At 34.4% G+C, this 16591-nt stretch overlaps 2 long non-coding RNA genes across 2 annotated transcripts in view; one reads left to right on the top strand and one right to left on the bottom strand.

Moving 5' to 3' along the window:
* Positions 1-16591, bottom strand: part of LOC126979660 (uncharacterized) — a 145567-nt gene that overhangs the window by 62035 nt on the left and 66941 nt on the right. The window lies entirely within an intron of this gene.
* LOC126979656 (uncharacterized) overlaps positions 4208-16591 on the top strand; it is a 195565-nt gene continuing 183181 nt past the window's right edge. The window contains exon 1 of the long non-coding RNA XR_007732855.1: positions 4208-4281. This is a non-coding gene — a long non-coding RNA (uncharacterized LOC126979656). The remainder of the gene's footprint in view (positions 4282-16591) is intronic.

Here is a 16591-nt window from a genome sequence, read left to right as displayed (position 1 = left end):
ATATGACAAAATTTGTGTCTATGGGTGTTCAAAATTTGGGACCATCGTTGTGAAAAATTAAAATTTATATTTATTTGTAAAGTAAAAATATTAATTTATACAACAAACACTGAATTGTTTTTTAATTATAATTCTGAAATATATGTTTACATTAGTGACACATGATATTATGGTAAACTCATTCGTTTTGCGTACGACTTCGAATATTTGTAGAAGTAATAATTAATTGAGTTAATATAAAATAAAATAAATATATTTGTATTTAAACTGCGTTAGAACAAGCACTAAACATGAGCCTTACAAACATAATAGGAAAGTTCATTCGTTTGACAATATGCGAGTTTTAAATCCGCTGATTCGAATGCTTTGCAGAGTACAATACCCCAAGTTGAACTAGGAAGCACGGTGTAAAACATTCCAACCCAACTTCGCGTCAAAGGGATTATTTGACTAGCTTGTTTCCTGTGACTTTAACCATAAACAATTTTGGAATGAGAGAACTCATGTTTATTGCCCATTGTCTCTGGATCTATTGTAGTAAAAAGCCTTTATGATGCATTTCTCATACGTAACAAAGCGGTACTCTTTTCGTGTGATATAGAAGAGGTAATATTTTTGGTGTGAACCATTTAATCCAGCGCAGGGTGTGACTGACTTTTCCGCACGTTTCTTCCAATTCAGCTGTAGCACATATTGAAAAATTATTATAATATAATATATAAAAAATTAACATTTTTACAGTTGCTGGGCTGTTTTTATGCTTTTACAACATGATGCCCCAGAAAATGTACAAAAAAATGTGTTACGAAATTTAATAGAATAGTTATAAACGTTTTTGTGATAAAGGTTAGTATAACATTAATAAACTTTCTCAGTGATACCACGCCTCGGGAATGGGGCGACCGCCGTAAGGCTATTCAATTAATAACGTTAATAAAATTTTAATGTTATATTTTGTTTATTTTTAATCGTAACAGTATTTCGTGCCAGACTAAGTATATACCTTAACTTATTAGATCCAAATCCATTGAGAGCGTTAAGGAGTAACAAATATACAAACAAACCCATAAATAAACATACAAAGTTTCGCCTTTACATTATGAGTGTGATTTTTTATTCAAAACGTAAAAAACCCTCGACTAAACAGATCTTGAACAGAAAATACGGACAGACTGACAAACGTAAAACTTATAACAACCTTCTTTTTAAAAAAAAATACCTATCTGCTACTCCACTAACGTCACTGTCCAAATTGGGTTCTAAATTCAACATACACAGCTTAAATTGAATAAAATGTTTACATTGCTGCATATTGTCCAATAATATTTTTAATTATTAATTGCATTTGTTTTTGCTTTTGTACTATCCTACCTTATTTCATACTCAAATTCAAATTCAAATATTTTTATTCAACATAGGATTCAAAATCACTTATTGAACGTCAAAAACTACCACTCATTCAAAATAGAATGCCTCAGACCTGTCTGCCTCAGAACGGACGCAAGACACTCAGCAAGCTTTTTTTCCAGTCTGTGGTGTTATAGTAACCTTTCCCACACACACGTTTTTTAACAATCCTTTTAAATTTCGTAACACATTTGTTTTGTAAATTTTCTGGGATCATATTGTAGAAGCATATACATCGCCCAACAAAAGACTTACTAACTCGACCCAACCGAGTACTAGGCATAGCAAGTTTATCTTTGTTTCTCGTGTTAACATTATAAATGTCATAGTTTCTAGAAAATTCCTCAATATACAGAATTCCCGTAAGTATATAGATAGTACGAGTACGCACTCTCAGTATAAATAAGTGACTCTAGTCTAATGACGTAATGTAATGTCTATGACGTGATTAAAATCTGACATTATTTCAATTAGGAATTAGGATTAGGTTAAGATTTCGATTACTTTTTTTTCGCATAATAGTTTTTTGAAGGCAAGGCTTCAAGCCCGTATACAATATATGTTTTTATATTATATATATTTATTTCCTATTTTCCTACTCCTCCTTCAGTATCCGCTGTACCGCTCTTATATTCCATTTCCTAATGGCAGCGTACAAGGCCACAGAGAGGGCGCTAGTCGTTCGCAAAAGCCTTCGAATACGCTAATTACGCGAGGTGAATCGAAGGACGATCATTATTGCCTACGAAGTGCCGCTGAGTGACACCGCCTCGCCGCCGCACGCATTATATTGAGATTCGCGCAATCACCGCACTAACTTTATAAAATAATTAAATACCTGTGTATGCGTCAAGTTTTAGTCATAGTGTTAACTACTCGGAGATCAGCTGGAGACAGAACGAGCTCATCAAACAAGGTGGATACGTTGCCTTACTTCCGCCACATTACAATATAATCCTAATTTAAGTATATACTTATTTCCTACCTTCTTAATTTGAACCAGCGCATACAGTCCACAAAAATCCGCAACACCAAAGCTTACCAATAAATTGATATAGTTTTCCAAATATGAAAACATAATATAAACGTATATTGAATACGCAACAAACTAATTAAAAGATACCTCAGTTTTAATGATGCTTTAAAATCATTCGACCATATTAGTCGAATATTTCACTGGCATGAATTACCGGGAATTTTCCCTTTGAAATCGTTGTTAATAAAGCGAGCCGACCTTTGAAACGAAAATTAATTTGAGTTCGTTCCGCAAATATGATTTCGATTGATACTTTATTGAAACTGCGCAGTCATAACATTCTTGTTAAAAATAAGCCCCGTTCTATGGAACGGATGCTAATTAATTACTTTCATTGGTTGACTTATCATTATGTCATTTATTTATTTATTTATTTAGGCACACAAACAAACTACAATAAATTTTGTATTAAATAATATTGTATACAAAATATATATATGTATTTACATGTCTGTATTGTGGTTCACTAATAGCGTGCACAGCATGCTTTTTACAAAGGTAACATAATTTTAGTATCTGAATATAACATAAACATAAAAACGAAAAATATTAAGCTATACATAAACCATTTAAAATGATTACAATATTATGTCTTATAAATATAATTTCAAATATGTATATTATTTTTTGACAATATGTCTATAAATATGATTCTTTTTTTATAAACTATAAAAAAATAAATCCAATTTAATTAAGAATTATAGTATGACTAGCTGACCCGGCAAACGTTGTTTTGCCATATAAAGTATAATTCACGCGATAGTTTTATAAGTAATAAAATATTGCCTATATTATAGCCTGTACATCATTTTGTTCTATTGTCAATAGTTTTTGCAGCGCACGCAAAAATAGGTTTTCGATTTTACACCTTGTGTTACAAAATAGCAATTTTATTACGGATCCCTAATCTTGAAAAAAAAATACATAGCCTATAGCCTTCCTCGATAAATGGACTACCCAACACTAAAAGAATCATTCAAATCGGACCAGTAGTACCAGAGATTAGCGCGTTCAAACAAACAAACAAACAAACACTGCAGCTTTATAATATTAGTATAGATTCATATATATTAAAGATTTTTATTTATATATAATTCTATTTATTAATAAGAAATTTATTAAATATAATTTTAAAAAACTTTGCACTTAGATTATTTTATACGTCTAGGTAGAGTCATACACTCGCGATTTGTATGTCACTTTGTGTTAGTGTTTGCATTCATAAAAATATAGGTTAACAGATAACCTCAATTTTTCGACTTTTACACATAGCTGTGAAATATGATCGTCGATAGACGTATAAAATATGATCTAAGTGGGAGGCTCGTTTGCACAGGAAGCCGGCTAGATTATGGATATCACAACGGCGCCTATTTCTACCGTGAAGCAGTAATGTGTAAACATTACTGTTTCGGTCTGAAGGGTGCCATAGCTAGTGAAATTACTGGGTAAATGAGACTTAACACCTTTAGTCTCAAGGTGACGAGCGCAAAGGTAGTGCCGTTTAGAATTTTTTGGGTTTATCAAGAATCCTGAGCGGCACTGCATTGTAATGGGTAGGGAGTATCAATTACCATCAGCTGAACGTCCTCCTCGTCTCGTCCCTTATTTTCATAAAAAAAAAATGTAAGGCTTTGTTTATAGCTTGATATTTATATATCTATATAACATGAACCTTTATCGTCTAGATAGACTATGACAGCTGTCAAAACGTCGAAAAATTTAATTTAACCTCTATTTCGAGCAATTCACGCACACTAACACAAAGGCCGGCAACGCTCTTGTGATTCCTCTGGTGTTGCAAGAGAATGTGAGCGGCGCTGATCACTTAACACCATGTGACCCGTACGCTCGTTTGTCCTCCTATCCCATAAAAAAAAGTGTCATTCAAAACGCGAGTGTAAAACGTAGCTTGTCTCGCACACTAAACTAATATTCCTGGTCTGTTTTTATCGGTTGTCTCACAGCAAGAGACTATCTAGACGTATAAATTATCTAAACTTTAACGTAAATCGCAGAGTTATTTAATATTTTTTTTTGTTTATATTTTAATATTTTTTGATACATTTAATTTATTACTTTAAGATTTATACTATAAATTGAAGATGTGTGTTTTTACTGTTAATAAAGTGTTTCAAGTCTATTCTATTCTAAACATAACTGAATTTAAGTACAACAGATATCCCAAAATGTAAACACGTCTAAAAACACAACAAGCGCCGAAGTTCACGATTACCCCTCGAATCCGTTCAAGGCTATCGTACTTACCCATGACCCATTTACCTATATTTTTGCAACGTTCATTAATGTACGTGTGTTTAGATATTTCAAAACAAAAATAAACAAAATCTACGTAACACGTCTATTGACGATCATATTTCACAGCTATGTGAAAAGGTCGAAAAATAATTTAGGTTAACAGTTAAGCTCTATTTTTATGAATGCAAACACTAACACAAAGTGCCATTCAAAACGTGAGTGTAAAACATAGCTTATCACGCACACAAAACTAACATTCCTGGCATGTTTTTATCGGTTCTCTAACAGCAAGAGACTCTATCTAGACATATAAATTATCTAAACTTTAACGTAAGCAAAACAACCGAAGTTATAAAAAGTAAGAAAAAAGTATTGATACATTTTTATAGATAATTTTATGACCTACAATTTTTGTCCGAGGTATAACTCTGATATACCTATGATAAAACTTACCGTTTTGCTGAAAATCGCGAAAAACTCATTTTTTTGACCTTTGAATTTGAATAAATTTTTCTCCATACACGGGAATGATGGGGAACTTTTAAACATTGTTTATAATTATGTTTTGAACAATTTCACTGATTTTCAGCTTGTTGGGACTTTATGTAACTTCACTCTCATTTTTTGGTCTAAATTGACCGGACTAATATTCTTGGCCTGTTTTTATCGGTTGTCTCACAGCAAGAGAATCTAATTACAACAGAAACAAAATCTACGTAACACCGTAGAGATAAGCACAAGGTAAGTATCTTTTACGGATGACATTTCACTCGTATTCAATGTGAAAAGAAACCAAGTTTATATGACGAAGTAAACAATGTTTTATCTGACATCGAATACTGGTTTAGCGACAGTTAACTATTGATCTAAGATTAAGGATTGGTCTCTAACGGCCGTTCCGAATATGCAGTCTATCTCTTCCTTGAGATAAAAATCGTAACTATCGTTGACTTTTCTGTCCCAATAAACTTATCGACCGCAACCGTAGCTTGCCTTATCCGTAGCTGTCTGTCAATGGGACGACGTATAGCTTATCAGCGATAGAAGTTTGTATGGAAATTGCAATTAACGCGTCCCAGTGAGGCGATAAGAATGACTTATCGGGTATATTGGGACAGCTTCAGATTATTGACAGCTACTTACTGACCGTAGAAGGTAGTAATTTATCTCTAGCTACCGCAGGCGTAGTCGCAAGTGGAGCAACTAAGTCTACGCCCAAGTGGGCGTACCCGAGCCAGTCTCGAATAATGTGTGACGTTGACGTGCCACATGATCTTTTTTCTTATGGAAAAGGTGGAGAAACGAGCGAACGGGTCACCTGGTGTTAAGTTATCACCGCCGCCCACATTGTCGTGCAACGCCAGAGGAATCATATGAGCGTTGCAGACCTTTAAGGAAGGTGTACTTTTTTGAAGGTAGCCATGTCGTATCGTCCCGAAAACTGAGATCCAACAAGTGCTTCCCGGATTACAGGCAACAGCACTAGCCATTGTGTCGATGAGACTGTTAATTATTATTATTTAGTAAAGTACTAGCCGAACCGACAGACGTTCTGTATGTACATAATAAATAGAATACTGTTTTTTTTTTATTATTTATAATACGGCTTTACTCACGTTATTGTCGGTGTCGGTACCGACTAGTTTTGGACCATTCGGAAGTCCTTCATCAGGTTGAGTGTGGTGGGTTCGCGATAACGTCCCACCTCTTACTGCGGACTTGGGCTCGTAGTGCGCGACTGGACAGGGCAGGGGGTACGGGGGGCGCGGGGTGCGCCGTTGATGACGAGCACGCATTTAATAGTTCTACTGTTTTTTTATGAATTTGTCTATAATATTTCATAATATCGAGAATTATTTCGTAAAATATGCCTGTTGTCAAACCATACGTCAGTAAATTCTCTCATAGAATATATGTCCAGCCAAAACAAATATTGGAAATAAAAATAATTATCGAAATAATAACTATCCTATCTCTCAAGTTGGACTAAACTGCATGCACTCCATGAAGTAATAATCTCCATTTAAATCCTTTCATTAGTTTAGGAGTTCACTTGAAACAAACATCAGGACACTGGATTTATATAATACTAGCTGACCCGGCAGACTTCGTACTGCCTCAATAAAAGACCTAAAAGTGTATAAAATAAACTTAAAACAAACAAAAGAAATCTTTTTTTTTAAACAAATGCAAAGAAATGCTTGGTATTAATGAAATTTCATTATGATTTTCGATTAATTACACATTATGTTGCTCACTTACAAAACAGAGTTTTCCTGAATTACTGGCTATTTATAAGGTTTCATTTGATATTGACAGACACACACAGTTATGATACATACTGTTAAACAATTAAAAACCTTCTGATTAACTGTATTATATTATACTGGACCACGGGGGACATATCAATGGAAAATCAATTTTGTTGTTTTTATTTAATTCTGAATACTTTATTTATTCAACCTTTTAAACCTTCTCTGGACTTCCACAAATAATTCAAGACCAAAATTAGCCAAATTGGTCGAGGCGTTCTTGAGTTTTAGCGAGACTAACGCAACAATTAATTTTTATAGATATTAAGATGTCTAGTATTCCTCTATACTGCAATTTTCAACGTGACGATTCAGGATGATATTTCTAAAAGGCCGGCAACGCTCCTGAGAGTCCTCTAGTGTTACAGAAGAAAGTGGGTGAGGGTGATCAACTAAAATCAGGTCACCGGACTCGCGTTTGTATTCCCTAGAAAAAGAATATATCTTAAAGTATAATTATAAAATCATTACCATTGTAATATGTATTTTTTTATGAAAATAAGGGATGAGACGAGCAGGATGCTCAGCTGATGGTAATTGATACGCCCTGCCCATTACAATGCAATGCCGCTCAGGATTCTTGAAAAACCCCAAAAATTCTGAGCGGCACTATAACTCCGGTCGTCACTTTGAGACGTAAGATGTTAAGTCTCATTTGCCCAGTAATTTCACTAGCTAGCTCTTCAGACCGAAAGACAGTAATGCTTACACATTTCTGTTTCGTGTCAGAAATAGGTGCCGTTGTGGTACACATAATCTAGCTGGATTCCTGTGCTAAGGAGCCTCCCACTGGTGAATCATTACTATTGTAATGTGTATGTTGAAAGTCTATATATATCTATTTTTCGTATACCAATTAAAAACCTTCATTTTTCCATTAAAATGATGGAAAAGCTTTTAGCGTGCTCGACACATTTTCTATTTTTGTGCCGACATATTGGGGCTTAAGTGATGGATTCTCATGCTCTATTACTGTCGATTAAAACTGCAACTCAAAAACTACTTTAAAATATTCCACTTCAGCTATGTTTATAATTAAAATATACAGGGTGTCCCAAAACTCAACGATAACCTGGTACCGGGCGAGAGGCCAAGGTATACCAGTTATGAAAAAAATAAGAAAAAAATCTATGTCACTTAGTCAAGCGATGACAGACATTTTTCGAAAATGTTAAAAATTTGACACCCTTTGTCGCATTTTTAGGTACTGTGATCGCAATTTTCACAATTTTACAGTGATTTTTTTAATAATGTTATCTCAAATAACAGTGCTATTAATGGTAACCACAAATGAAAGTAATAATCATTGTTAACTAAGTAAAATAAATTAAATTTTGACGAGTTATTGTTTATAAAATTTATGTCAGTCAACTTTGACACTCTACGTTGGAAAAAAAATGTACTACACTACCTATGGCAAGTTTTTTTTAAAAGATGGCCCATTTAGTCTAGATTTCAAAATAGTTCAATACTTGCCACTTTTCTTGCCAATAAAATTGCTATTTCGTATTTTTTGCGAAAGGAACTCATGGAAAATTTAATCAAAATAAAACGGTAAATTATCGTAAAACTTTATTATCCTCCTAAAATTAAAGCAGATGCTCAAATTGTTTCCCTCCAGCACGAATACAAGCTCTGCATCGCCTCAGAAATGACCTGTTCACCAGTATTGCAAATCTCCTCGCATTGATTTCTTCTGATGCTGCATCAATTTTTTGGCGCAATTCTGTTACATTTTGAATTGGTTTTGAGTAGACCTTTTCTTTTATGCATCCCCAGTAAAAAAAATCTACTGGATTCAGGTCTGGGGACCGAGGGGGCCATGAAATTGGTCCAAGGCGTCCGATCCATTTACCGGGATATAATTCGTTTAAATATTCTCTTACAGGCCGGGCATAATGTGCTGGGCAGCCATCTAGTTGATACCACATTTCTCTGTAGATGTTGAGTGGTTCATCTTCTAGCAATGTCGGCAAATCATTTTGAAGAAAATGCAAGTAGGTGGCGCCATCTAAATTTTCAGTGAATTCAAATGGTCCAATTATTTGACCATTTAATATTCCTGTCCACATGTTGACTTTAAATTGGTATTGGGATCGATCCTCACGCATCAAATGCGGGTTTTCCGTATGCCAACTATGAAGGTTATGTAAGTTTAAATAACCATCTCTTTTAAATGTCGATTCGTCAGTCCACAAAACTTTATTTAGAAAATCCGGATCTTCACGAATTTTCGCTAACATGGTTCTGCAGAAATCAACTCTGGGTGCGTGATCACGTGGTAACAAGCTCTGCACACGTTGTACATGGAAAGGATGAAAATCGTATCGTTTTAAAATTCGATGTGCGGTACTCTTCGCCACACCCGTTGCAATTTCAATCGCACGTACTGAGGTACTGGGGTCATTTTCAACTTCATTCAAAACTTCAGCGTCGTAGTTTCCTTGAGGTCTCCCACCAGATGTACGAGCACTGGGTAATCGTCCTTCCGAGTATGATGCGTGCACATTTTGGAAGACACGATAATCTGGGTGCCGCTCCACATTCGGGTACCTCTCCCGATACAGTCGAGCTGCCGCAGAGGCATTACAATGGCACTCACCGTAGATAAGATGCATATTTGCATATTCTTGCGGTGTGTACAAATGCGGCATGTTGTTCACACTTTCATTTGTGGTTACCATTAATAGCACTGTTATTTGAGATAACATTTTTAAAAAAACCTCTGTAAAATTGTGAAAATTGCGATCACAGTACCTAAAAATGCGACAAAGGTGTCAAATTTTTAACATTTTCGAAAAGTGTCTATCATCGCTTGACTAAGTGACATATATTTTTTTTCTTATTTTTTTCATAACTGGTATACCTTGGCCTCTCGCCCGGTATCAGGTTATCGTTGAGTTTTGGGACACCCTGTATATATGTTGTCGATACGGCATTACTTTTGTTATATGTTTTAGTAAGTGATTATTGTATTCTAGTCAGTATAAGAACACTCTTTATTTTTAATGGAAGAGGACAAAAGGGTCACCTGATTTAAGTGATCACCGCGGCCAATAGTCCCTTGTAACACCGAAAGAAGAATAACAAAAGAGCATTGCCGACCTCATTAAGTGTTGAGTAAACTTAATATTATAATCATGGACGACTAAAAAAGAAGGACTCCTCGCTGTGATATTAGCAAGTGAAGCACCGTTATGCTAGTGTGTGTGTGGTTATGGAGGACACTAGATTACACATTTTTTTCCATTAAATAATCATATATGGCAACAAATACTTATATAGTATCGTTTTTACACTTTTTTACAACGCACGACGGCATTTTTAAAATATTGTATTGAGACGCAATCTGATCTGTCACAGACGATGACAATTCCCATAATGGCCGCCTATCGGCCTGTACTAGTGTAAGTGTGTGCTTGGGGCTATGTTACACGTTAATCGGCTTGCTTTGATGCTACACTGTTATGTAAGGTGACACGGAGTCCTTATTTTTTTACTAGTCCGTGATTATAATATAGTCGAAAATCGAAATTACATTACTGTTGCGTAGCAACGCTTGGACGTCCATGACGAGAGTTGTCAAACTTCAAAACATTGATAATTTCGACAGCTCCGTCAGCAATACTCGTAGCTCAGTGGAAGAGTGTTTACTTTAGACGATGTAGACCCGGGTTCGATTCACCTACCTGTATGGATTTTTTTTGGGTTTTGGAAAGTTAATGGAAATTTCTAGTAAGTTCAGTATCAAATCGAACAGAGAAAAAAGGATGGAAATTGTGTAAGCAGGATAAAAATAGTTAAAATAATTTTCTAGTACAATTTAAATACAAAGATGGAATGAGAGACTCATTTTGAAAATAGAACAGATCCGAAAATATAAGCCGTACTAACCGTGGCCTACGGCAGTTCTACGGCCGTTTTCAATAACCTATCCTTAATTTAACTTACTAGAGGTAGAAATCTATCCTTTTACGCTTACATACATTTCAATAGACTATCGACAGATAGCATTGGACTATAACTAATAATACATCTTTATTGGACATAACTATAGATAGATAACATCTTATCATTAAATGGTGATAGCAATATAGGTGTAACTAGAGACACGTTATTGAAACCGGCCGCTAATCAGCCTGGCGCAACTCTCTAATAAACTTGAAAATGTATGAAATTGTACTAAAATAATGGCGGCAAACGCGGCTCGCTCTAACATATATTCGACTCTTTCTTTTGGTTTGAGTGTCATGTGACATATTGTCATTCAGAAGATACTACTTTATTCGTGTATTATTCAGGGTAATTAGCTTAATAATATAAAGAATAAAGCGTAAGTACATTTCTATGCTATACAATGTAATAAAAAAGGTTATAAAATATGTGGTTTAAAATAATAAGCTAATAAAGAATGCTTACAGTGATTAAAAGTGATAGAGTATTGATTTAATTCATCTAGAGTAAAAATTATAATGTTATAATCTATCTGTAGTGTTTGTCACTTATATATCGATGGTTTTATTAAATTTATTTTCATTTAATAAATTTTTATTGTAACTATATTTTTGTTTAATAAGTTTATTGATCTTTAAATAGTTTATAAGTTTATTAACCTTTAAAATACTTTTTATTATATTATATTGTACATGATGTGCAAAAAATATTTGAAGCCTAATAATTAGGGTTAACTAATTTCTGTTAATATCTATTCTGTTATAATTTCATATTCAGGACCCACGCCTACGACTTCAAATCCATTTATTCCAGCATCTGAAAAACGAATACCAAAGACTGTCTAAACCAAAACTACTACACAAGGCAAAATTTTGTTTTTTTTTTGTTACTAAAAAAATATTGATTTTGTAAACTGTTTTTTTTTTTGAGATAACTAAAACGTATTCCTTGTTTAAACTAGTTAGACTTGGCTTAGGTCTATCTTAAAATTAACAAAGGAAACCTTAAAATTAAATGACATTTATGTTAATGTAAATGTCGATATAAGAATATACATATTTGTATAGTATAGTTGATTATCGATAAAAATTATGGATTGAGTCCAACCCTATATATTTATCATATTGGCATTCTTGTTACAACGTCATTAGTTGATTATGTTGGTATCAAGATTTAGTACAATACAATACAAGCGACATTACTCAATATTTTCTATGGCACTCCCGTCTCTTGAACGTAGTGGTTAAATTCTCTTTGGTTCTAATTCAGACTCAAAAGTGAAATGGGAAAAGAAGGAAGAGAAGAAGAAGTAGTAAAAAGTGGAAAGTGATTACGAAGAAAGAAGAAGCAGAAGATAAAAGTGTACTAGTGTTCGGTGAGGTGTGATCTGCTAAAGGCACCGCTATCGACAAGAGGAACAGCGGCAGACCGGCGCAGTGCAAGTTTTAAAAGTGAACGCAAATAAAGACTCGTTACTTTAAATGGAGTTATTATTTCAATCCCTGACCTGACTTGACAAAGAGTGGGCTCTTTGTCAATACGTTCTAACTATTATATATAATGGAATATCTCATGTCCCTATAACTACAGCGGAGTTCACAGCCTTCAAATCGACCCGCAACATGCAAGTCGTCGTTTGTGGTAGAAATAGTTGCCGTGGTAACACCAGACTAACAATCGACTTACAATTTATTATTTTTTTAAAGTGACTAACCTCACTTCTGGGATTAACCTCCTGTTTGCTCACGTCCCGCGCGCCAAAACCTGTTATATGTTGAGTCAATTTGGCGCCTAAGACTTCTGGGATTAATAACACAAATTAAATCTGAAAAATTTTTTATGGATGATGCGGAACTTGAACCCGCGACCTCTCGCGTTCCGTGCGAACGTTCTTAACGCTGAGCATTCTATATTATCATATACTAATCTACATATCATATCATATAATATATATATATATATACAGTCAGTGTTACAAAACCACACAAACTAAATAAAATTAAAAAGTCTTATCCTATTCCTAAAGTATGCAAATAAGTCCTTTCGTAAGTAAATACGTTAAACTGTAAGTAGTTTACCACAAACCATGGTACGTGATCACTCTTTAAAATACTGTAATACTTACAATTATAAAGTTTGAGGTGAGAGTAATAACTATAATGGCTCTGGTAGCCGGGCGGTATGCCATGCGACATGCTTCTTTCCGGATCACCCAATGTCCCATCTGAGCTATTATAGTCTTGTATATACAATTTCGAATTTCGTAGCGCAGTCAGGAAATGTCTATTTACTATGTCTTCATCATCACGACCATCATTATTAATTAAGCCAGAAGACTACAACTGCTGAATAAAGGCCTCCTCCAAAGATCTCCACCACGATGGGTCCTGCACTGCCCTCATCAAACCTATTCCAGCGATCTTGTGCTACCGACACTGCGTGTTCATAGAAAACATATCAAAATACATATAATATGACTCAGTTTCAGACACAAAAAATAAGAAAATAAAACTTTAACCAATAAAGTTTTTCGAAATGAAATATCAGTCCGGATTACTAATCTATGGAACCGTAAGCTTTGATGGCGCACACAGACTTCACATAGCGCGTATTCAATTAAATGTTCTTGCAGTATTTTCAATGCGCCGTGTTTATTTTACAGCATCAAAGGATGCTTTGATACGATTCATATTGGTTTCGTGTAATTTAAAATTACCTATATAGTGAACAAGCTGAAACCTGTATATTCTCTAATTGCGTTTTCTATTTGCTATTGAGTTTATGTGATTTTCCTATGATTAGAATATATTGTGAGAGCTACGCTGTCTAACTTGATAGGTACTCACAACTAACTGCCATGGACTATGCAATACAAGGCTCAACGCATGATGGTGCCGAAGCCATGTCGTCCGGGAATACTGCAGATTTTCCACAAAGTGTTTCTATGAAGAACTCCACATTTCTTTGCAATGCCAAATGACCGTGTTACATACATAACAGCTTGGCTATAGACAGTCTATCAAAGTAAAATTAATAGAAATAAAAATTATGACCGTTCATTCATTTAAATTTAATATACGTTCACAAAAATCGTCTTAAAACTTATTTTCATTATTATGACGCTAGAAATAAGGGATTGCTTGTAACTAATTCTAGTAGGCTTCATAAAATACATAATAGCTTAAAGGGTAAATGTATACACTTTTACAATAAAGTCCCAGCCACTGTTCAGGCATTATCCATAAATAAATTTAAATTATTTATTAAAAAATGGCTCTGTCGTAAATCCTACTACTTCACAGCTGAATATCTCAGTGATCGGACAGCCTGGGACTAGATTATGATTATTCTATACCAATAGCAATGACAGTACAATATTGTATAACATTTATTTAAAAAGAGCGTTTGATTCTGAAGCGGTAGTACTATCTAGTATATTAGAAATGACATCAAATAGAATTAAATCTAAAGTCATTAATTTTGAGAAAATAAACGCCTTTTATGTCTTTTATAGAGGATTCGGTACAGAAATATAAATAACATTATTTTAAATATTTACAGTGCGTGTATGTTTAGACATTACTAATTGCATAAAATGAGCTTCATTTACTTTTCATTGTGGCTGAACGGGTTTCACCAAATTGGGTTGAGATATGAATCTCGTAGTTCTGAAAAACTAAAGGGTGGTGGAATTAAATTTACTATTGAAATGGTACAAAAGAGTTCTTGCTTGGAGTACGTGCAATGCTTGAAGATTACATTGCGGACATCCAGTGCTCTAGTTGGCACACACATGCATATCTTGAGCACGCATGTCTGTGCGTGGTCTCATGAACATGCCGTTTTTAATGAAACTTGATGGATCAGTCCAAAATACGATGTACAGTTAGAACGTTATACATCAGAAATTGACTGACTTCACTGAATGTTTCAATTTTGATACATGACGTGCATTAAATGACGGTAGTCGTGTATTTGCGTGTGTCGCTGTTAATCCAGTTAAGTGTGATCCGTTCCCAGTTAATGTAATTATTCGGCGCTCGGCCATGACGCGAGCTCGGCTGACACTAATTCAATATTTCACCGATTTTCACATTTTATTAGGACACACTATAACACTCTTAATGACTTACCCGATTTAGTTTGCATTTGGCAACATGGCCATCGATAGCAATAAGGATTCTGTCAAATATAACTTGAAAATGAACTAATTAGTTATTATAACAAATTGTAAATGCAATTCATATATCTAATAACATAATTATACACCAGCTTCTCACATATTTATTTGTAAAGGTATTTAAAATATGGTAAAAGAACAAGGACATACATTTTCAGCAAATTTTTTTTATTACTTTTTTCTAATCAGAGTACTTGCCAAAGCATGGTAATTAAACAACGTTATAAATATAAATTGAAATCTGTCCGTAGCGATTTATTGCAGATCTTTTAATGCAAATTTACCGAGGCCTCAATCCATGGTTCATTTGACAAAGCTATATAATAAAAAGTACCACACTTCGTTCTGCAGAATGAGACAAACTGAGACAACATACGCCATTCATTTCGTGCGCTTTCATTAGATTCTACGAATTAATACTAAAAAAAGTGAGTGTGTGTACGCACGTACGAAGTTATACTAATTGCTTGGTGTAACAAAATAAAAATCGTCAAATATTTTAAGCTATTGCATAGCTTCTATCGCGGGCCTTGAGCGTGGAGACCGAATCCAGAAGTTCCGTAACGAAAATAACCTAACACTTACTAGATGTATAAAGATATTTCGGCACGGTCATTACAGTTGCCGTGGAACAGCGGTTATCACGTATGCTTTTTGTGCAGAAGGTCCCAGGTTCGAGCCTGGGGTACATAATGATTTTTTTATTTTTTTATCACGTTTTTTTAATTTTTATTATTATGACAAACATTTTTATTTAATTTCACCTGTCCCGTTGTCTGTCTGTAATCAAATCTTGCAAGTAAAATTTTACTCACTTCCCGTTTGCTTTTTTTAAATTAATTTTATCAAAAAAAAAAAATACTGCATAAATAAAATAAATAAATAATAATTTATAATTGCATAAGTTGATAAAAAATGCTATGCAATAGCTTTACCGCAACAGTCCCCGGGTGCCACACGTCTTTTTATTTCTCGTGATATTCTACGTTTGTAGAAAGACCAATATTGTAAAAAAGAATTTGAAAAATTATTTAATAAAAATTTCATTTCATTAAATACACTAAGTATTTTAGTAAGCGTAGTGTTTTAAGGTTTTTTATGATATTTCTAGAAACACTGTGCGCTAAGTATTTAAATTTTAATAGCTTTTTGAATCGGGTATTATTTCCTTTAAAAGAAGATTGTCGATAAATTGTGCCCTACCCTAAGCCCGTTCGCGTTCTTTTGCTGTAGGACGCTCCGACGCGTTTGAAGTCACCGCGAGGAGCGAACAGGCAACATCGCTTGTGTTCTATCCGACAAACGACTAGTGTCTTTGAACTTGAAGAGCACGGAATGGCAACATGGCATTTTGATGTGCAAAGATTAAAGTTCATTGAATCATTGAGTGTTGACCCAGTAACCCCGTGACCCGATTGTACAATGTACAGCATGTTAATATTC

This window comes from Leptidea sinapis, chromosome 3, assembly GCF_905404315.1.
Source record: "Leptidea sinapis chromosome 3, ilLepSina1.1, whole genome shotgun sequence".
Classification (NCBI taxonomy): Eukaryota; Metazoa; Arthropoda; class Insecta; order Lepidoptera; family Pieridae; genus Leptidea; species Leptidea sinapis.
This window is presented reverse-complemented; position numbering and strand designations above follow the sequence as displayed.